The following is a 22,705-nucleotide window of genomic DNA, read 5'->3' on the forward strand; positions in this document are numbered from 1 at the left end:
TTCCTCTTGGTTTAAACATATTCAGATTTGGAATGTCATTTTGTAAATGCTTGGTTCACTGTTTCCCCACATGGTGTGGAACGTGCAGGGCAGATTTGCACTAATTGTTCCTTTTTTGGTCTGTATTTATCTTATGCACTAGCTATAAGGAATCATTTGGAAATACCTAGTTTGTAAGTTTCTGGAATTTTATATTTTAGTTTGCATATTTCTATTAAATGGTCATAAACAGTAAAATATACTATTTACTATATTCCAATAATATGTATCGGTGAAGCATAAAGAAATGAAGAGAAAGTACACTGTTCAGTCACAAATCAGCAGGAGGAAACAATTATACAGTAAAATTAATTCTTTACATATCAGTTCTCCAGAAAACACTGACAAATTTTTGAAAAGCTTTGAGCATGATTTCAGTTTTCCCCCTTGGTCTTACTAATAACAGAAATATGTTCACAAGATTGAAAAGTATCTTCTAAGGGCAACAATATTAATAAAAGGTATGTCAGGAAAAAGCTATAACAAAAGATTGTCTATCCTGCCATAAACATGTTTGCCTGCAGCTATGGAGACTGAAGGGGATATTAAACAATTCTTAGGTTTCTCCAGAGAATAGATAGGGTGATCGCAAAACCTCCCTGATCCAAGTGAGTGTTTAGTCTGCAGTTCTAGGTTATGTAGAAAACCTTAAAACATAGAGGAAACAAACTGATTTGAATTGGGTCAATATTCATTTTTGCAATATAGATTTGTATTTCCAAACATGCTGAGAGCAGCTTTAGCTATAAACCATGTATTTTCTGTTCAACATTGTTCTAAAGCCTAGGTTTTATAAAACATTTCTTGCTTCATGTTGAACTTCACTACTCCGTCCACTTTCTTCACATCACAGTCAACCTCAATGTTTAGACAAAAGCTTACATTTGCCTCAAGATGTTTTGCACAGAAACCGATCAATAAACTTTTGCAATACCAACTGTGTCATGAAACAATTCCCCTTTTGCTCACTGTACGTCAATCTGGTTAATCCATGCTTGGTTAATCTGGACATTTTAGTGTACATGGTATCTAAGTGGTTACAAATCTTCCAACAGTAAGTAATATTGACAAAATGCTATGAGAACGCTGTCAATTCACATAAACCATTGATTGTGCTGTGTTTTATGGATTAACAAGGCTTCTCTGTCGAGACTGTCCTGTACAAACTTTCGGCACAATGCCATAGCCTGTTACCATTAAAATCTGCTGCTCTGGTATAAAAAATTCATGACTGTATTTGGGAAAAAAAAAGCAAACAAAAAACAAAATAACTTATAATTTAGTTTATTGCTATAGAATCAATAGACAAATGATGGATAAGGAAGGAGAAAAAGGAGGGTACTTTATTGACGCTCATATTCCTGGAGCTTCTGCTTTATAAGCCTGACATGATGTCATGAACATGTGGTGCCAAAATGATGATTCACGCCAGGTCCTGCAAATATTTTTGATCGTCGTGTAACAGAACAAATGGAACTTCCAGGGAGAATATCATACCACTAAGGGCTTGTGGTTGGGAGCATATAGAACAGACGAATGTTATCTGATTTTTGACCAGATAGCACACTGACCCATATTATTCAATGAGACAGTGCAGATGACTGATTTTTTTTCACGGACACAATCTGTCTGTGAAAAAAATCATGGGATGCGCGAGTTTACTCTGAAATCAGACGAGATTAATCTATTCAAATCTATGGGTACAAGTGAAATATCGGATACCACAGTATAGCATCCAGTTTTTACTAATAAATTACAATTCTATAACAGGAAAATTGTAAAAAGTCCTGTAAATGATTAATAATTGCTACTGTAAAAAAATGGATTGCATATGGACTGCACACAGATGACAAGTGGAAAAATAATCTCCCCACTTTTCTGGATGAAAATCATATCAATTTTTATGCTGTCATATGACTCTAGCCTAAGGTAGAAAACTGGGAGTTTATATGTGAGGTGGTATTGCCCTATTATGCATAGGAGTGAGATGATTGCACTTGCTGGGCTGCTGATCAACACACATACCCATTACTCTAGGTCGCAGCCAGACTAAGTCCCAACAGGACCACATTTAGAGACTTAAGCAAATGTAGCAGGAGCAGATCCAGGTAGAAATGTGACAATACCCCTCCCTTTAAGAGGATCCTCCAGCCCATTTGGTCCAGTCTTATCAGGAATGTAAAAATGGAATTTCCGTTAAAGGTTACCAGCACTGACGGTGTTAGCGTGAACCTATGATCTTTACTCTAGATCATAATCATTCCAAGTGCACCAGAGACTGTAATAATTCTCTGTCATTCCGATAATTTAGAATTATTTGCAGATTATATCCTTAGTAGTGTTGAGCATTCCGATACCGCAAGTATCGGGTATCGGCCGATATTTGCGGTATCTGAATTCCGATACCGAGTTCCGATATTTTTATGATATCGGAAATCGGAATCGGAAGTTCCCAGTGTATGGTTCCCAGGGTCTGGAGGAGAGGAGACTCTCCTTCAGGCCCTGGGATCCATATTCATGTAAAAAATAAAGAATTAAAATAAAAAATATGGATATACTCACCCCTCCGGCGGCCCCGGCTCTCACCGGTCCAAGCGTCTGCCTCCGTTCCTAAGAATGCAGGGAGTCAAGGACCTTTGATGACGTCGCTGCTTGTGATTGGTCGCGTGACCACTCATGTGACCGCTCACGCGACCAATCACAAGCCGCGACGTCATCGAAGGTCCTTCACTCGCTCATTCTTAGGAACGGAGGCTGCCGGTTGCAGCGGTTACAAACAGGGCGCGTCAGAGGGTGAGTATATCCCTATTTTTTATTTTTATTCTTTATTTTACACATGAATATGGATCCCAGGGCCTGAAGGAGAGTTTCCTGTCCTTCAGACCCTGGGAACCATCCAGGATACCTTCCGATACTTGTGTCCCATTGACTTGAATTGGTATCGGGTATCGGTATCGGCGATATCCGATACTTTTCGGATATCGGCCGATACAATCCGATACCGATACTTTCAAGTATTGGAAGGTATCGCTCAACACTAATCCTTAGTTGTCTATGAACATCACAGGAAAATGAAGGTCACTGAGGATGAACAAGTAAACAATATATCTTAAGCAGAGACTTATGAAACATATTAGGTATTTTAAAGGATAAAAAAGTTTCCGCCAGAAAGCTACGTTTAATGACTTCAATCATTTGATAAGGACTAGAGATGAGCGAACCTGAACAGTAAAGTTCGGCATCCATGCCGAACATTTACTGTTCGGGCACGGACACCGAACACGAACTTCACCGGGAAGTCCATGTTACTGTTCGGGTTCGGCTACCCAAACACCGGATGTTTATTGTGCTGTCATGTGCAGCTTTCTGTGTATATTTTATAGTTGTTTGAAATGTGTTTGCCCCTTCCTGACTTCCTATTCTTTTGCGTGTTTGTCACGCTTGAATGTTTCAGATCACTATGCAAAATTAAATATTAGACAAAGATAACACATGCATACACAAAGTGCAGTTTTTAAGTAAAGGTAATTAAGACCTTTACGGAAAAAGAAATTCAAACCTACAGGGTCCTGTGTAAAAAAAAAAGTTATTGCCCCTAAACCTAATAACTGGTTGGCCACCCTTAGTGGCAACAACTGGAATCAAGTGCTTGCAATAACTGCAATGAGTCTTTTACATTGCTCTGGAGAAATTTTGGCACACTCAGAATTGGAGGGTTTTAGGGTTTGGAGGGTTTTAAGCAGTAATGAGTGACAATGGTGGGAAAATGATCGTCAAATCAAAAATTACCATATTCGTGCCCCAGTCGTACCATATTGATGCCGAATTTATGTTTGATGATCTATTCCGAACATATTTGCTCATCTCTACTCCAATGACTCCAATGGCGTTTGGCTATGTTTGGTGAATATTGCAAATACGGCGATCGTAATCTGAACTGAATATTGAAATATTCGCTTATCTCTATTTCTAAGGTTATGTCACGTCACAGCATCTTAATTGGATTGAGGTAAGGATTTTGACTAGGCCACTTCAAAGTCTTATTTTGTTTTTCTTAAAGAAGTTGTCCACTACTATAACTTTTTTTTTCATAAATCTTGCTATTATGTGCCACTGAAAACATCCACTGTGTTTATTTTAGCAATATCACCTTTTATCATGCTGTAGCAGCACATCTTCAGTGCTGTATCCAGCTCTCATGGGGTTAATCGACACCTTCTTTTCTCCTGACTTATAGTGCTCTAATACTACAAGTTCCATGATGCATTGCACTGGCCTCTAAGCCCAAACCTAGCACACCCACTCCAAAGCACACCCAAACACCTCCCTCCTCTCCTTTCAAAAAGATTTGTGATGTCATTTCTGTCCAACCTCCTCTTTTACATTTGTCCAACCCACACTCCATTACACACAGATAGATAGATAGATAGATAGATAGATAGATAGATAGATAGATCGATAGATATGGGATGGATAGATAGATAATAGATAGATATGGGATGGATAGATAGATACATACAGAGATACTGTATATCTATATATCTATATCTATTTCCATAGATATGTCCATATCCATGTTTCTAAACCCCTTCACCCCTGGAGCTTTTTTAGTTTATCGCTCCCCTTCTTTCCAGAGCCATAATGTTTCCATCAATATGGCCATGTGAGGGCTTATCTTTTGCGGGACAAGTTCTACTTTTGAACAACATCATTGGTGTTACCATGTCGTGGAACAGAAAATGTGAAAAAAATTCAAAGTGCGATGAAATTGCAAAAAAAGTGCAATCCCACACTTGCTTTTTGCTTAGCTTTTTTGCTAGGTTCACTAAATGCTAAGGCTGTGTGCACAGATTGCGGATTTGATTGCAGTTCCGCGGCATTTTTTGCCACATGGAATTGCATCAAATCCGCAGTGTAGTGCACAACCAATGTAAGTCTATAGGAGCTGCAGACTTGTTGTGCACATGCTGCGGAAAAAGCCGCACTGAAACACAGCTGTTTTTTTTCCACAGCATGTCACTTCTTTTGTGTGGAACTGCAGCATTTCTGGACCCTTAGACTTGCATTGAGTCGGTCACATCCACAGCAAAACCACAGACGTAAAAAAGACCTGCAGTTTTGCTGTGGATGTAGGTCCGAGAAACGCTGCAGTTCAGGAGGAGGGAAGTGTGTGGGCGGTGACTGTGTACGTGTATGTGTGTGCGGGCTGTGCGGGGCTGTCCGGATGTGTGCGGGTGTGTGAGGGACTGTTCGGGTGTGTGCGGGGCTGTTCATGTGTGTGCGGGACTGTCAGGGTGTGTGTGCGGGTCTGTGTGGGGGGTCTTTGGGTGTGTGTGTGCAGGCATCATCCGATGGAACTACAAGCATGCAGCATCCAATCTGCAGCTAATCCGGATGTAATCCAGACAGTGGACACGCACTCTACACTATGCATACATCTATCAATAGATATATCTATCCAGATATATCTACAGAGAGATATATGAATAGATAAATGTATGCATCTATAGATCTATCTATATGTAGATCTATCTATCCATCTCATGTATCATCTATCTGTGTGTGTGTAATGGAGTGTGGGTTGGGCAAATGTAAAAGAGGAGGTTGGACAATAATGACATCACAAATCTTTTTTTTGGTCAATAATACTTTATTTAGCTTTCAAAAATGCATACAAAAAAAGCATTAAATAATGCATATAAAACGCCAAAAACCGCACCAAAAACTGCATGAAAAACGAATAAAAAATGCATTGAAATCGCGCAAAAATGCAGCAAAAACTGAATCAAAAACCGCACCAAAAACTGCATCAAAAACGCATCAAAACTGCACCAAAACCTGAATCAAAATCACGCAAAAACCGCACCAAAAACTGCATCAAAAAATTGCACCAAAGCCGCACCAAAAACGCATCAAAACTGCAACAAAACCTGAATCAAAATCACGCAAAAACCGCACCAAAAACTGCACCAAAGCTGCACAAAAAAAGGCACTAAACCAGCACCAAAACCAGAATCAAAACAGTGCAAAAGCCGCACCAAAAACTGCATCAAAACTGTACCAAAAACTGCATCAAAAACTGAATCAAAATTGCGCAAAAACTGCACCAAAAACTGCATCAAAAACGCATCAAAATTGCACTAAAACCTGAATTAAAATCGCACAAAAAATGCACCAAAACCTGAATCAAAATTGTGCAAAAACCGCACCAAAAATGAATAAAAAAATGCATCGAAACCGCATTAAAACTGCACCAAAACCTGAATCAAAACCACGCAAAAACCGTTCCAAAAACTGCATCAAAACTGCACCAAAACTGCATCAAAAACCACACCAAAAACTGCATTCAGAGTATGTGCACACGTTGCCAATTAGCCTTAGGAATTTCTGCTGCAGATTCTTCCTTCTCTTGCCAGAAAACGCAGGTGCGGTTTTGTTGCATTTTTTATTTGATGCGTTTTTTGATGCGTTTTTCCATGCGGATTTGTATGCATTTTTTAAAGCTAAATAGAGACCTATTTTTGACGGGTCTGCAGCAGTTTCCCATGCGTTTACAGTACAATGTAAACCTATGGGAAATGCAATCCAGAATGCACATGCTGGAAAAAAAATGCGCGGAAACGCAGCGGTTTACATTCAACAGCATGTCAATTCTTTGTGCAGAATCCGCAGCGGTTATACACCTGCGCCATAATAGAAAACCGCACAAAAAACAGCAGTAAATCCGCAGTAAATCCGCGATAAATCCGCAGGAAAAACGCAGTGTTTTTGCCCTGCGGATTTATCAATTCCGCTGCGGAAAAATCCACAGTGGACCATTCTAAGTGTGCACATACCCATAGACAGACAGACAGATAGAAGGCATGAGATAGATGGAAGGAATGAGGGCGGCATCACACTAGAGCATTTTACGGACGTATGAGAGGCGCAAAAACAATGCATTGCACACGGACCAATGATTCTCTATGGGGCAGCTCCTATCTGCCGTATATTTCGCAGCCACATTTTACGGGCATAGAAAATCGCAGCATGCTGCGTTTGTCAGCGTATTGCGCAAAAAGTCCACTAAATGAAAGTCTTGCCAACCTTGCCAACGGATTACATACAGAACACTGTTTTGGGAACATTTCTGCATATTTGCGCCCGTAAAAAAGGACCGTATTTTCCCACGCCAAGTGTGGCGCCGGCCTGAGATAGGTAGATAGAAAGATAGATAAATTGATAGATGATAGATAGATAGATAGAAAAAATGAGATGGCTAGATGTGGATAGATATATGGATAGTTAAGCTACTTACACACATCAGTTTGTTTGATAGATAGATAGATAGAAAAAATGAGATGGCTAGATGTGGATAGATATATGGATAGTTAAGCTACTTACACACATCAGTTTGTTTCCGTCAGGCAGGATCCGGCGAATTTTTGAAAAAACGTATCCTTTGCAAATAGTGAAAAACTGATGCAACTGATCAGTTTTTTTTTTTTAAAGAGAGAGCGAACGGAAAATGTGCATGATTTGAATGGAAACATGCATGAAAAAATGGATTCGGAGGCCAGATTCATCATTTAAAATCTCAGTTTCATACGTTTTTCGCGGGATCTGTCACTGTGCGTTTTTTTGCTGGACAGAAAAACTGTTCCTCTGTATGTGTTTTCCGTCCGGTGGAAACAGCTTTTTTAACGGATCTGGAAAAAAACGGATGAAACATGTGGCCATCAGGTGCAATCCGGTGCTAATGCAATTCTATGAGAAAACACGGATCCAGCAAAAAAAAAAAACAGATCGTTTTTTTTCAAAACTCACCGGATTGTGCCTGACAGCAAAAACCTGATGTGTGAAATTAGCCACATAGATATATGGATAGAAACATCTATGTATCTATAGATAGATCGGTAGATAGATATATCTTTAGATAGGCCAATGTTGATTAATGAACATAAACAAAAAACGGGAAAAAAATGGCGTGGGTTCCTATGGAATTTTCTGCACCAGAGGGGGAAAGCTGATGGCCGTGGGCCAATATATTTCTAACCTAGGAAGGGGTTAATACCCATGGCCCCTTTCCAGGCTATGAATATCAGCCCGCAGCTGTCTGCATAGACTTTACTGGCTATTAAAATAGGGGAACCCCCCAAAAAATGATGTGGGGTCCCCCTATATTTTATAGCCAGAAAGGCTATGCAGACAGCTGTGGGCTGATATTCATAGCCTAGAGAGGGGCCATGGAAATTGCCCCCCCCGGCTACAAATACCAGTCCGCAGCCGCGCCAGATGTGCCAATTCCGGCACTTAGCCCCTCTCTTCCAACTCCCTTGTAGTGGTGGGATATAGGGTAATAAGGGGTTAATGTCACCTTGCTATTGTAAGGTGACATTAAGCCAGGTTAATAATGGAGAGACGTCAATATTAATTATTTATTATAATATTATTATTATTATTATTAATCCTAGAGTAGTGAAAGAATTTAAAAAAATAAAGACACAGCCATAAAAAAGTATTTGAATATTCTTAATTTAACCATACTTACCATTAGTGTTGAGCATTCCGATACCACAAGTATCGGGTATCGGCCGATATTTGCTGTATCGGAATTCTGATACCGAGTTCCGATATTTTTGTGATATCAGAAATCAGAATCAGAAGTTCCCAGTGTATGGTTCCCAGGGTCTGGAGGAGAGGAGACTCTCCTTCAGGCCCTGGGATCCATATTCATGTAAAAAATAAAGAATAAAAATAAAAAATATGGATATACTCACCCGTCCGGCGGACCCTGGACCTTAGCGGTGAAACCTGCAGCCTCCGTTCCTAAGAATGCAGTGAGTGTAGAACCTGCAATGAAGTCGCGGTTTGTGATTGGTCGCATGAGCGGTCACATGAGCGGTCACGCGACCAACCACAAGCCACGACTTCATCGAAGGTCCTTCACTCTGCATTCTTAGGAACGGAGGCTGCCGGTTACACCGCTAAGGTCCAGGGTCCGCCGGACGGGTGAGTATATCCATATTTTTTATTTTTATTCTTTATTTTTTACATGAATATGGATCCCAGGGCCTGAAGGAGAGTTTCCTCTCCTTCAGACTCTGGGAACCATCTACGATACCTTCCGATATTTGTGTCCCATTGACTTGTATTGGAATCGGGTATTGGTATCGGCGAGATCCGATATTTTGCCGGTATTGGCCGATCCAATCCGATACCGATACTTTCGAATATCGGAAGGTATCGCTCAACACTACTTACCATACTTCAGCGCCTGCAAAAAACTTAAAATAATAAACCGTATACTCCCTGTCTGACGCAGTCCAATTAATAACGAGTGTCTCACGATGATCTCCCCTAAAGAACAGTGACATCGAGTGATGTCACTGCTCTATAGGACCTTCAGTGACACACTGACAGGAGACAATGGCTCCTGCAGTGCATCACTGAGAGGTTACTGTAGTTCTCTGGTCTCACTTTATGGCATTTGCTGCATGGGAACTTTCTCACACAGCAGTGCCAAAAGTGAGACTAGGGACTATTTTTTACAGTGGCGGAGGAATACAGTTCAGAAGGATACCTTCCTCCCATCATTGTATTCCTTGAGCCCTTGGAGAGTGGTCGCATCAGCTGATGCTACTGCTCTCCACGGGAAATCGTCGTGGGACACTCATGGATTTCTGCTGAGCAGGGAGTATATTGTTTGTTTGTTATTTTAATATTTTTTAGAGGTGACACTGGCTTCGGGGATCAAAGTGACAAGTGATGGTTATGTACTCTATGTTATATATACTGTATGTCTGTATGTATTGTATGTAATGTATGAATGTACTGTATGTATGTATTGTATGTCTATATGTGTGTATGTTGTATGTTCTGTCATATGTTGTATGTTGTATGTTCTGTCATATGTTGTATGTACTGTCATATGTTGTATGTTCTGTCATATGTTGTATGTACTGTCATATGTTGTATGTTGTATGTTCTGTCATATGTTTTATGTACTGTCATATGTTGTATGTTGTATGTTCTGTCATATGTTATATGTTCTGTCATATGTTGTATGTTCTGTCATATGTTGCATGTACTGTCATATGTTGTATATTGTATGTTCTGTTATACGTTGTATGTACTGTCATATGTTGTATGTACTGTCATATGTTGTATGTTGTATGTACTGTCATATGTTGTATGTTGTATGTACTGTCATATGTTGCATGAGCTGTCATGTTGTATGTACTGTCATATGTTGTATGTTGTATGCACTGTCATATGTTGTATAGTATATGTACTGTCATATGTTGTATGTTGTATGTACTGTCATAGAGTACAGACCAAAAGTTTGGACACACCTTCTCATTTAAAGATTTTTCTGTATTTTCATGACTATGAAAATTGTAAATTCACACTGAAGGATCAAAACTAGTGTTGAGCATTCCGATACCGCAAGTATCGGGTATCGGCCGATATTTGCTGTATCGGAATTCCGATAAAGAGTTCCGATATTTTTGTGATATCGGAAATCGGAATCGGAAGTTCCCAGTGTATGGTTCCCAGGGTCTGGAGGAGAGGAGACTCTCCTTCAGGCCCTGGGATCCATATTCATGTAAAAAATAAAGAATTAAAATAAAAAATATGGATATACTCACCCGTCCGGCGGCCCCTGGACCTTACCGATGTAACCGGCAGCCTCCGTTCCTAAGAATGCAGTGAGTTTAGGACTTGTCGCGGCTTGAGATTGGTCGCGTGAGCGGTCACATGAGCGGTCACACGACCAATCACAAGCCGCGATGTCATCGAAGGTCCTTCACTCCTCATTCTTAGGAACGGAGGCTTCCTCTCCTTCAGACCCTGGGAACCATCCAGGATACCTTCCGATACTTGTGTCCCATTGACTTGCATTGGTATCGGGTATCGGTATCGGCGATATCCGATATTTTTCGGATATTGGCCGATACCATCCGATACCGATACCTTTGAGTATCGGAAGGTATCGCTCAACACTAGTGTTGAGCATTCCGATACCGCAAGTATCGGGTATCGGCCGATATTTGCTGTATCGGAATTCCGATACCGAGATCCGATACTTTTGTGGTATCGGGTATCGGTATCGAAACAACATTAATGTGTAAAATAAAGAATTAAAATAAAAAATATTGCTATACTCACCTCTCCGACGCAGCCTGGACCTCACCAAGGGAACCGGCAGCGTTGTTTGCTTAAAATGCGCGCTTTTCCTTCCTTCCGTGACGTCACGGCTTCTGATTGGTCGCGTGCCACCCATGTGGCCGCGACGCGACCAATCACAGCAAGCCGTGACGTAATTTTCAGGTCCTTCTAGGCATTCAGTATTTTAAAATTAAGTTCCGGCTTTGTGATTGGTCGCATCGCGGTCACATGGGCGACGCGACCAATCACAAGCCGTGACGTCACGGGAGGCTGGACACGCGCGCATTTTAAAATGCGCGCGTCTCCTGCCTCCCGTGACGTCACGGCTTCTGATTGGTCGCGTCGCCCATGTGACCGCGACGCGACCAATCACAAAGCCGGAACGTAATTTTAAAATACTGAATGCCTAGAAGGACCTGAAAATTACGTCACGGCTTGCTGTGATTGGTCGCGTCGCGGCCACATGGGCGGCACGCGACCAATCAGAAGCCGTGACGTCACGGAAGGAAGGAAAAGCGCGCATTTTAAGCAAACAACGCTGCCGGTTCCCTCAGAGAGGTGAGTATAGCAATATTTTTTATTTTAATTCTTTATTTTACACATTAATATGGTTCCCAGGGCCTGAAGGAGAGTTTCCTCTCCTTCAGACCCTGGGAACCATCAGGGATACTGTCCGATACTTGAGTCCCATTGACTTGTATTGGTATCGGGTATCGGTATCGGATTAGATCCGATACTTTGCCAGTATCGGCCGATACTTTCCGATACCGATACTTTCAAGTATCGGACGGTATCGCTCAACACTACTCAACACTAATCAAAACTATGAATTAACACATGTGGAATTATATACTTAACAAAAAAGTGTGAAACAACTGAAATTATGTCTTATATTCTAGGTTCGTCAAAGTAGCCACCTTTTTCTTTGATGACTGCTTTGCACACTCTTGGCATTCTCTTGATGAGCTTCAAGAGGAAGTCACCGGGAATGGTTTTCACTTCACAGGTGTGCCCTGTCAGGTTTAATAAATGGGATTTCTTGCCTTATAAATGGGGTTGGGACCATCAGTTGTTCTGTGCAGAAGTCGGTGGATACACAGCTGATAGTCCTACTGAATAAACTGTTAGAATTTGTATTATGGCAAGAAAAAAGCAGCTAAGTAAAGAAAAACGAGTGGCCATCATTACTTTAAGAAATGAAGGTCAGTCAGTCCGAAAAATTGGGAAAACTTTGAAAGTGTCCCCAAGTGCAGTGGCAAAAACCATCAAGTGCTTCAAAGAAACTGGCTCACATGAGGACCGCCCCACGAAAGGAAGACCAAGAGTCACCTCTGCTTCTGAGGATACGTTTATCCCAGTTACCAGCCTCAGAAATCGCAGGTTAACAGCAGCTCAAATTAGAAACCACGTCAATGCCACACAGAGTTCTAGCAGCAGACACATCTCTACAACAACTGTTAAGAGGAGACCTTGTGCAGCAGGTCTTCATGGCAAAAATAGCTGCTAGGAAACCACTGCTAAGGACAGGCAACAAGCGGAAGAGACTTGTTTGGGCTAAAGAACACAAGGAATGGACATTAGACCAGTGGAAATCTGTGCTTTGGTCTGATGAGACCAAATTTGAGATCTTCGGTTCCAAACACCGTGTCTTTGTGCGACGCAGAAAAGGTGAACGGATGGACTCTACATGCCTGGTTTCCACCGTGAAGCATGGAGGAGGAGGTGTGATGGTGTGGGGGTGCTTTGCTGGTGACACTGTTGGGGATTTATTCAAAATTGAAGGCATACTGAACCAGCATGACTACCACAGCGTCTTGCAGCGGCATGCTATTGGATCCGGTTTGCATTTAGTTGGACCATCATTTATTTTTCAACAAGACAATGACCCCAAACACACCTCCAGGCTGTGTAAAGGCTATTTGACCAAGAAGGAGAGTGATGAGGTACTATGCCGGATGACCTGGCCTCCACAGTCACCAGACCTGAACCCAATCGAGATGGTTTGAGCTGAGCTGGACCGCAGAGTGAAGTCAAAAGGGCCAACAAGTGCTCAGCATCTCTGGGAACTCCTTCAAGATTGTTGGAAGACCATTCCCGGTGACTACCTCTTGAAGCTCATCAAGAGAATGCCAATAGTGTGCAAAGCAGTCATCAAAGCAAAAGCTGGCTACTTTGAAGAATCTAGAATATAAGACAATTTCAGTTATTTTACACTTTTTAGTTAAGTATATAATTCCACATGTGTTAATTCATAGTTTTGATGCCTTCAGTGTGAATGCACAATTTTCATAGTCATGAAAATACAGAAAAATCTTTAAATGAGAAGGTGTGTCCAAACTGTTGGTTTTTTCTGTATGTTGTATGTACTGTCATATGTTGTATGCCCTGTCATATGTTGTATGTTGTATGTTCTGTCATATGTTATGTGTTCTGTCATATGTTGTATGTACCATCATATGTTGTATGTTAATAATACCAAAACCAGGCAACATGTTAAATACTGAGAGGAGCAAAATAGCACAAGATAGTGCCAATCCCCTTGTGCCTGAGGATCCGTCCAGGTGTGTGCCACCTTGGTGCTCAGCAGTGGTAAGAGTAACCTTTTATTATTGGTCATTTCACGCCAGTTGGGCTCATAGACTTGTATGCTACTATAGCAGTAGGTCTCTTACCAATAATGGTATGCATGCTGGCCTCACTGGTGGTGCACATCAGGCGATCCCCACTCATTCTTTTTACCATCCTGGTTTTTCACTGTATTTTGTAATTTTTGCATGGATTTGCTATTATGTATATGTATTAATAAAGTATTTATTACCGATATACTCTAAGTTTCCTCCTAACTCATATGTTGTATGTTGTAGGTACTGTCATATGTTGTATGTTGTATGTACTGTCATATGTTTTTTGTACTTATGTTATATGTCATATGTTCTGTCATATGTTATATGTTGTATGTACTGTTGTATGTTGTATGTTCTGTTGTATGCTCATTTTTTTTTGTTTTTTTTACATTCAACACATTAGCCGGATGATGGGCTACTGCTGTCCCATCATTGGCTAATGTGTCACTCACTGTCACTGTAGCAGGCATAGCCCGATGGAACTTGTAGACCCATCGGACAATGCTTGCACACAGAGACATACACACCAATGAGACAGAAACACACCCCCGTCCGAAGCAGACCCACCACGCAAAACAGACCCACCGCACAGCCCCGCAGACCCCCCCGCCCGCACACTCCAGCACCTTCCGCAGAACCACTGTGCAGAACCCCCACCGCCAGCGGATCCACCACCGGCAGATTCACCGCACAGACCTCCACCGCCGCAGCCGCACAGGCCGCAAGTCCCAGAACATAAGCATGGCCAGCAGACCCCAGCCCCGCCGGCCAACAGACAACAGGCCAGCCCGCCCGCAGACCCCAGCCCCACCTGTCCGCAGACCACAGGCATGCCAGCCCGCAGACACCAGCCCCGCAGGCTGACCCCAGCCCTGCCCACAGCCTAGTCAATCTTGATGAGTGACCACTGTCTGTGGAGGCTGGGTCACACCTGCTCATGATGTCACATCAATTTCCAGAGTCTGGAAATTGATGTGATGTTGTCAGAAATTAGCGGTGGCTGCAGCCTGGGGTCACGAGACCCGGACTCAGCCACTGGCATAGCGCCGCTCACAGGCGAAAATGGCAACAGAAGGTATTTAGAAAATTCATTAGGGGCCCCGGGGAGATACATTGGGGGTTAATTGAAAGTTGTGGACAACCCCTTTAAGCCATTCAGAGGTGTACATACTGGTGTGTTTTGGATCATAACCCAAATGTGCTTCAGCATGAGGTCACAAACATATGACCAGACTTTCTCCTTCAGAATTTTTGGGTAGACAGCAGAATTAATTTTACCATTTACCACGGCAAGTTTTCCAGGTTCTGAAGCAGCAAAACAGGCCCAGACCATCACAGTACCACCACCATATTTTACTGTTGTTATGATGTTCCTTTTCTGAAATTCTATGTTAGTTCTACTCCAGATGTAATGGGACATGCATCTTCCAAAAAGTTCAACTTTTGTCTCGTCAGTCCACAGAGTATTCCCCCCAAAATCTGTGGGATCACCAAGATGCTTTCTGGCAAAACTGAGACAATCCTTTATTTTCTTATTTCTCAGCAGTGGTTTTTGTCTTGGAACTCTGCCATGCAGGCTATTTTTGCCCTGTGTCTTTCTTATGGTGGTGTCATGAACTCTGACCTTAACTGAGCCATATGAGGCCTTGTTGTGGGGTGTTTTGTGATCTCTTGGATGAATCGTCGTTGCACTCTTGGGGCAATTTTGGTCAGCCAGCCACTCTGGGTAAGGTTCACCATTTTTCCATGGTTTCACAGTTTGTGGATAATGGCTCCCACTGTGGTTTGCCAGAGTCCCAAAGCTTTAGAAATGGCTTTATAACCTTTTCCAAACTGATAGATCTCAATTTGTTTCTCATTTATTCCAGAATTTCTTTGGATCCCGGCATGAAGTCTAGCTTTTGAGGAGCTTTTGGTCTATTTCACTTTCTTAGGCAGGTGTGGCAGTAATCAGGTATTTGTGTGGCTAGGGAATTTAAAATCAGCTTCCCAAAGATGTGATAAACCACCGTTCTTTTATGTTTTCAAGTGGGGAGGTGGGGGCAATCACTTTTTCACACAGGGCCCTGTAAGTTTGAATTTAATTTTCCCTTATTGATAAAGACTTTCATTTAAAAACTGCACTTTGTGTTTACTTGTGTTATCTTTGTGTAATGTTTAAATGTGTTTGGTGATCTGAAATATTTGTGTGACAAACATGCAAAAGAATAGGAAACTAGGAAGGGGGCAAAAACTTTTTCACACAACTGTATATCGACTGTGAGCTGTAGCTGTACTGGGGGCATAGTTGGACCAGGATGCACGAGGGCACCAGTCCAGCAGTGATAATATCTTGCTGCTAAAGCACTCGCTGTATTAAAAAACAACACACAGTCTAATAAGTGACACATTGCTGAAATCAGTGTCTAACAGATTCCTTTTAAGTTATGGGGGCATGCAGCAAGTGTGTCACAGTTCTTAGTCAATACACTATGAGTACTGGCACTTTGAGTGCTAGCCTTCTCTGCACACTTACAGGGAGGATATAATTTCATTTTCACCCTGCAACTGCTCTTAAATTAAACCAGGCATGATTTTAATGCTATTTACCTACTGATTAATCCTATATCTGCAGGTAAACAAAATTTCTGGACATGACAGGTTCCCTTTAAATTACATATTTGCATTACATCAAACACTTAATCTCTTATTAATGATTTACAGTGTAATGAAGCACACTTCAAAATATAAGTTGTAATGATTCCAGTAGTGCCACTCAAGGCACAAGATGTTAACAATGATTTTTCTGCATGCGTGTGACTTCTCTGATTGCTTCAAGATAGTCGTTATCATTTGCTATGATAACTTAATTAAAACAAGCACTAAGTCATTTTAATTCATTAATGATAAAATCTTGATTAGCAGTTTTCCTGCTTAGGTGACTTGCTAATTTAAAAAGAAAATGGATTGCTAGATGAAAATAAGCCTGTGGCAGAGATTTTCTTTGAGTGTATAGGGTTTGCAATACTCAAAGGGATATAATTGAGTCTAATTAGTTAGAGTGCAAATGAATTTTGATTTCATATAAAGAAGTGTCATTGATGAACCATGGTACAGAGTTTAAAAAGCATTCAGATTGACAGCATGGGCTTAAAGTTGGTGGGAAAATCACAAGCTAATTCATTGATTGCCCCCTGGAAATTTCTGTTGTTAATTGTTAGGTAATTAACATAGAGCTACAATTATATTGGCCTTAGGGGGTGATTAATGTTTCAACAAGTCAAATTAGCTCAGACTGAAACCTAAAAGCTTTTATATACTCATGGGTTACAGACAGATGGCACATTGTGTACGCTGAAGAGTTGTTTTCTTTTCAATATTTCAGACATGCTTCAAAATGGGACAATTTCTAAAAAAACAAAACAATCGGAGGTATGTTTAAACTATTTGCATAATAATTAATTTGAAAATGATGTAAACATAGATTGTTGGACACTTCCAGGTAATGAATGTGTCATATTAACATGCTAATTATAATAGTACCAATTATTATTATTGTTGTTGTTATTATTATTACTATTATTATTAACCCTGGTGGTGCCGCAGCTAGTTTTGGCTTTTATGACAGACCATTATTTTCCCACATTTTTATTGTTGCGTTCCAGGAGCCATAACTTTTATATTGTTTATGGTTAATATAGTTATCTGATGTTTTTTGGGGGGAGTAGTTGCATTCATCAGTTGCATAATTTTGGAATACAAATATGTTATTAACTTTTTATGAGAAAGAATATAAACAAAGCAGCAATTCTACAACTTTTTTTTAACATCTTATACTATTCACCATGCTGCAGAATTAAAGTATTAACCTTTTTAAGGCTCAGCACAATTATGGCAATCTCTTATGTCTTTGGATGTATTTAATTTTTGTTACTTTTGTACAATTAATACATGGTTTGTAAAAAAAATAATTTGTTTTTGGTTGCATATTCTGAGTCAAATGTCTCAAAATGTTCCCTCGGAGCTATGTAAAGGTTTAGTTTCTGCATGACAATTCTGCATGTTGTTTTCATTGGAGCCTTTTTACGGAACATGTAACTTGTTGGTCATTTTTTTATTTTTTTGGGAGGGAAATAAGCAGCATTTCTATATATTATTCATTTTTTCTAAACACCGCTTGCCTGTTAGGTATAATTAGCATGTTATATTTATTCTGAAGGTTGATACAATCATGACAATGCCACATTTACATAGGTTTTGTTTATGTTTTGCTATTTTTGCACAAGAAGTGACTAGTAAAAGCTCTCATATTCTGATAGCCATAAGTTTCTTATTTTTCCTTAGCTGGAACAGTAGGAGGACTTGTTTTCTTATGGGACAAGCTCTAGTTTATACTGATACTATTTTTGGGTGACTAGTAGTGTTGAGCATTCCGATACCGCAAGTATCGGGTATCGGCCGATACTAGCGGTATCGGAATTCCGATACCGGGATTCCGATACTTGGCGCGTATCGGATACCGGAATCGGAAGTTCAATGATTCAAAATTCAGAAATTCAGCCAATGAGAAAGATTCCAAGTGTGGGCACATCCTGTTTAGCATGGAGGGCATGAAACTACTGGCAAGGCTGTGATTGGCTGCTGAAATGATGTCATGATGCAGTTTAAAAGTCGCTGGCGCCATTTTGCGATCACTCTGCTGTGAATTCAGTTAGTGACAGGACGCTGTTTGCTGACTGAGGGACAGTTTAGAGATAGCGATTTGCTTCTTTGTGCTTTCCAAAGGCTAATTTAGCAACCGCTGTGTTCACCTACTATTCACCTTCCTTTTGCCTTGTAGCGCTGTTTTCACAGCGATCTGCAAGGTCTCTCTGTGTGTGTGTGTGAGTGCAGCCCACTCTCTAGTCTGAGTGCAGCCACATAGGCCATCCATAGCTGGTTGTATTCAGTTCAGGGAGGGTGGTTCATTGCCTCATACTGTCCTTTTTTTTTTTTTTTTTGAAGTAGTGCAGGCTGCTGCACATTTTTTCCAAAAATTCCTATTAGTGTCTTTCCACCCGTCTCCAGCTAATTTGTGGAAAAACACTACATAGGATAAAGTAGAGGAGGGTTTTTGGGCCTTGCAGCGCCGTTTACGGCTGTCTGCACGGTCTCCGTGTGACTGCAGCTCGCCCTGTAATCTGTGAGCAGCTATAGCCTGGTTGTCTCCAGCTCAGGGTTTTTCACTGCGTCATACCGCCAAATCAATTTTCTTTTTTTTCAAAGTAGTGTAGTCTGCTGCTAATTTATTTTAAAAAATCCTATTAGTGTCTTTCCACCCGTCTCCAGCTAATTTGTGGAAAAACACTACATAGGATAAAGTAGAGGAGGGTTTTTGGGCCTTGCAGCGCCGTTTACGGCTGTCTGCACGGTCTCCGTGTGACTGCAGCTCGCCCTGTAGTCTGTGAGCAGCCGTAGCCTGGTTGTCTGCAGCTCAGGGTTTTTCACTGCGTCATACCGCCAAATAAATTTTCTTTTTTTTCAAAGTAGTGTAGTCTGCTGCTAATTTATTTTAAAAAATCCTATTAGTGTCTTTCCACCCGTCTCCAGCTAATTTGTGGAAAAACACTACATAGGATAAAGTAGAGGAGGGTTTTTGGGCCTTGCAGCGCCGTTTACGGCTGTCTGCACGGTCTCCGTGTGATTGCAGCTCTATCCGTTGTCAGTTCAGCCCCAAAAAAATAAATAAATAATAAAGTTCACCAAACACACCAGTTACACCACTTTACATTTGTGTAGGCCACATTAGCTCATATTCAAGTCTAGTCCACACTTTAGAAAATTAGTGTGTCTTATACCTGTTAGGAGGAGTTGCTCAGGAATAAGCACACAAAGCCGTTAGTACTTTTCTGCTTATCTTTATCAGTCAACCAAGATGAAGAAGGCAGTGAGTAAGGCACATGGGCGTGGGCGTGGGCGCGGAGCAGGGAGGGGACGTGGGGATTCTGTGCCTGCTGCGGGCACCGGTGAGTCATCAGCACCCACTTTCACAAGGGAACAGTCGTTCATGCGCAGCTTTGTCGCCGAGCGCCGTACACCGCTGCTGCGTGAAGACCAAATTGAAGCCGTTGTGGGATGGATGGCAGCTAATGCATCAACTTCCATTAGTGCCACATCCTCTCAGACACAGAGCACTGGAGAGCAGCCATCTGTCTCTTCACCACCTGCAAAATTGCCCAGGCAGACAGAGATCCCAGGACAGGAGCAGTCTCTACTTCTGTTCTCTGAATCATCTCTTGGCTTGGAAACAGGGGGCCAGCCAAGCAGCATTGGAGAAATGGAAGAAGAGGCAGGGTGCAGTGATGCCCAACAGCTTTTTCTGTCTTCCTCTGAAGAGGCGGGTGGGCCAGTGGCTCCGGTCACCACCTCGCAGGCCGCATCAGCTGATGATGACACTCAGGTGCCACTTACTGGTGCGTGCTCTGCTGCTGAGACTACCCAGGAGGAGCAGTTGGGGGCAGAGGGTAGTGTAGATGATGAGGTCCTTGACCCATCTTGGCGTCAGGGACAGGAAGGTGGTGGGAGCAGCTCTGAGGAAGAGATTCCCCGTACGGCCCAAAGAGGGAGAGGGAGGGGGAAGACTGCGGATCCTGCAGCCTCCGCTTTGGCACCCGTAAGGAGCATGTCTCTTCCAAAAGTCAAAAGGGGGGCTCCCAAGACTTGCAGTGCCTGGTCCTTTTTTGACACAGTTGCAGATGACATTTGCTATGTCAGATGCAAGGTGTGTCATCAAAAAATCAAAAGAGGTCAAAAAGTCGCCAACCTCAATACCTCCAACATGTGGAAACATGTGCGCAACAGGCACCCGGCGGAGTTAGACAAACACACTGAAGAGCTAGGCCAACCAACAGCGGCAGCTACCACCTCTTCAGCTCGTGTTGCCTCTTCCTCTAGCTCACACGCAGCTGGTTCGGCTTCCTCCCAGGATCGCCGTGGAAGAACCTCTGGCCCTGTTGTCCAGAGACCCGCTGTCATTCCACCCGCAGCACCACTTTCCCAGTCAACCACACACTCCCAGCCCAGTCTACAGCCATCGGTAGTACAGGCATGGGAGAAAAGGCGGCCTTTCTCGTCAAACCACCCACGAGCACAGGCTCTGACTGCAGGCATTGCCAAACTTCTGTCACTGGAAATGCTGTCATTCAGGCTGGTGGAGACTGACAGCTTCCGTGACTTGATGTCATTGGCAGTCCCACAGTACAGTGTGCCCAGCCGCTTTTACTTCAGCAGGCAAGCCGTCCCTGCCCTGCACAAGCATGTGGAGGGACACATAAAACACGCGCTACTGAACGCCGTCAGTAGCAAGGTCCACCTCACCACCGATGCGTGGACCAGTCAACATGGACAGGGGCGATACCTTTCCCTCACTGCCCATTGGGTTAATGTCGTTGAGCCGGGTACAGACCGTGCGAGTGGCGCAGGACGTGTCCTGCCCACTCCAAGGATTGCAGGAATCCATTCTGTACGCATTGACTCCTCCTCTTACACCAGTTCCTCAGAATCATCGCTGCAGGAGCCGTCACAGTCCACCTCCACATGGACCCGTGATGAACGTGTACCTGTTACGACCGACATGAGCACAGCCGTGGCCAAACGTCAACAGGCCGTCTTGAAATTAATTTTTTTGGGGAATCGTAGCCACACAGCGCAGGAGCTCTGGAATGCCATCAAGCAGGAGAGCGATGTGTGGTTTGAGCCAGCGAATCTCCAGCCAGGCATGGTAGTGTGTGATAATGGCCGAAATCTGGTGGCAGCCCTGGGCCTCGGCAACCTCACTCACATCCCATGTCTGGCACATGTGCTCAATTTGGTCGTGCAGAGTTTTTTGAGGGACTATCCGGATCTTGATGCACTGCTGCACAAGGTCCGCCTAGAGTGTGCTCACTTGCGGCGTTCCAGCACGGCAAAAGCGCGCATTGCGGCTCTGCAGCGCCGACACCGCCTGCCGGAACATCGCATCATATGTGACCTACCTACCAGGTGGAATTCCACGTTACATATGTTGGAGCGGTTGTGTGAGCAGCAGCAAGCTGTAATGGAGTACCAGCTGTATCAGGCGCAAAAAAGTCGCAGTCAGCGCCGTACAGACTTCACAACCACAGAGTGGGCCACTATGAAGGATGTCTGCCAGGTTTTGCGTCCCTTTGATTATTCCACGCGGATGGCGAGTGCAGATGATGCACTAGTCAGCATGACTGTCCCCCTTATCTGCCTGCTTGAAAAATCACTGCAAGCGCTAAGGGATGATGTTGTGGAAGAGGTGGAGGATGAGGATTCACCACTTCCATCATCTTCTGGACAGTCAGCGCCACGTGGTTCCTCACAAACGCGTAGGCAGGGGACAGTTTGTGAGGAGGATGAGGAGGAGTCAATGGAGGAGGAAGACATCCGTCCAGAGGAGGGAGTTCCCGAATTGTCCAGTACTCAGTGTGTACAGCGAGGGTGGGGTGATGACGAGCGGGCAGAGATCACGCCTCCAGCTGGGGACAGCGTTTCTTGGGCAGTTGGCAGTCTGCAGCACATGGTGGATTACATGCTGCAGTGCCTGAGAAACGACCGCCGCATCGACCACATTCTCAACATGTCTGATTATTGGGTGTTCACCCTCCTCGATCCTCGCTACCGGGACAACGTAGAAAGCCTCATCACACCGTTGAACCGGGAGCGAAAAATGCGGGAGTACCAAGACACACTGGTCAGTTCCATCATCTTCTCCATTCCAACTGAGAGAAGTGCTGCTAGTGCATTCCAAAGCAGCTCAGTGCGTCCAGGCAGTGGTGGAGGCTCTGCACAAAGAGGGAGCAGAAGCAGTGCCTCTGCCCAAGGCAAGACCAGTATGGCCGAACTGTGGCACAGTTTTCTGTGCCCGCCAC

This window comes from Ranitomeya variabilis, chromosome 6 (assembly GCF_051348905.1).
Source record: "Ranitomeya variabilis isolate aRanVar5 chromosome 6, aRanVar5.hap1, whole genome shotgun sequence".
NCBI classification, from domain to species: domain Eukaryota; kingdom Metazoa; phylum Chordata; class Amphibia; order Anura; family Dendrobatidae; genus Ranitomeya; species Ranitomeya variabilis.